The sequence below is a fragment of the Ruditapes philippinarum genome, unplaced genomic scaffold, assembly GCF_026571515.1.
Source record: "Ruditapes philippinarum isolate M1 unplaced genomic scaffold, ASM2657151v2 ctg400_1_1_1_1, whole genome shotgun sequence".
Lineage (NCBI taxonomy): Eukaryota > Metazoa > Mollusca > Bivalvia > Venerida > Veneridae > Ruditapes > Ruditapes philippinarum.
In genome coordinates, this window is record NW_026857630.1 from 91,916 (window position 1) to 93,954 (window position 2,039).

A 2,039-nucleotide genomic window follows, 5' to 3' on the forward strand; every position below is an offset into this window, starting at 1 on the left:
GAGGTCGCTCACCTGTATATAGGCCCCCCCAACCCCCACTCCCCCAACGTTGCAGAGCCAATTTAACCCAAGGGCTTTTATTTGCACAAACTTGGTAGACACCCATAAGAAGATGTTTCATGCTAAACATTTAAGTTCTAGCTCATTGGGCTTTTTAAAAGAAGATTTTTTTTAGTTTTTACTATACACATATAGTTAAAAACAATGACACCCCTGGGGCCGGGCCAGTTTTGACCCCAGGGCTTTTATTTGAACAAACTTTGTAGACACTTACTAGAAGATGTTTCATGCTTAATATCTAAACTCTAGCTATTTGGGTTTTTTCAAAGAAGATTTAAAGTTTTTGCTAAACACATATAAAGAAAATCAATGACCCCCGGGGCGGGGCCAATTTTCACCCCTGGGCTTGTATTTGAACAAACTTGGTAGACACCTATTAGAACATGTTTGATGCTCAATATCTTAGCCATAGCTCTTTGAGTTCTTTAAAAGAAGATTTTTTAAAGTTTTTACTATATGCATATAGGGAAAATCAATGACCCCCCCGGGGCGGGGCCAATTTTGACCCCAGGGCTTTTATTTGAACAAACTTGGTAGACACCCATTAGAACATGTTTCATGCTAAATATCTTAGCTCTTACTCTTTTGGTTCTTTAAAAGAAGATTTTTCAAGTTTTTACTATATGCATATAGGGAAAATCAATGACCCCCCGGGGCGGGGCCAATTTTGACCCCAGGGCTTTTATTTGAACAAACTTGGTAGACACACACTAGAAGATGTTTCATGCCAAATATCTAAGCTCTAGCTGTTTGAGTCCTTTAAAAGAAGATTTTTAAGTTTTTACTATATGCATATAGGGAAAATCAATGACCCCCGGGGCGGGGCCAATTTTCACCCCAAGGCTTTTATTTGAACAAACTTGGTAGACACCCATTAGAACATGTTTCATGCTAAATATCTTAGCTCTAGCTCTTTGGGTTCTTTAAAAGAAGATTTTTTAAGTTTTTACTATATGCATATAGGGAAAATCAATGACCCCCGGGGCGGGCCAATTTTGACCAAAGGGCTTTTATTTGAACAAACTTGGTAGACACTTACTAAAAGATGTTTCATGCCAAATATCTAAGCTCTAGCTCTTTGAGTTCTTTAAAAGAAGGTTTTTTAAGTTTTTACTATATGCATATAGGGAAAATCAATGACCCCCGGGGCGGGGCCAATTTTGACCCCAGGGCTTTTATTTGAACAAACTTGGTAGACAACAATTAGAACATGTTTCATGCTAAATATCTTAGCTCTAGCTCTTTGGGTTCTTTAAAAGAAGGTTTTTTAAGTTTTTACTATATGCATATAGGGAAAATCAATGACCCCCCGGGGCAGGGCCAATTTTGACCCCAGGGCTTTTATTTGAACAAACTTGGTAGACACTCACTAGATGATGTTTCATGCCAAATATCTAAGCTCTAGCTCTTATGGTTTTTTAAAAGAAGATATTTAAAGTTTTTTCTTTCGGTTGCCATGGCAACCAGAGTTTTGCATGGAATTAAATTCTTTGAACAATTTTTAAAGGTGACCACCAAAGGAACATTCCTGTGAAGTTTGGATGAAATTGGCTTAGTGGTTTATGAGGAGATGTCATTTAAAGTATAAGTTTACGGACGGACGGACGGACGCCGGACGAAAAGCGATCACAAAAGCTCACCCTGCCACTTTGTGACAGGTGAGCTAAAAAGCCTTGTAGACTTCTACAAAAAATTAAAGCATACCCATTTAAATGGGCTAAAAATAACATTTGGCATGTTGTAGTCTACAAAACATAGGGCTGTGAAATTTATATATAATTCTTACGATATTTGTATATCAAAAATTTTTAAAAACCCTTCTGAAACTACAATGCCCAAAGCATTGATACTTGGCAGGTACATATGTAGCATCACTTTACCCCCTTGGGTCAAAGTGTACTTGGTCTTCTTACTAAAACTAACCAAAATCATCTTTGGTCCTCTATAAAAGTTTTAGAAATCACAACTATAACAATACA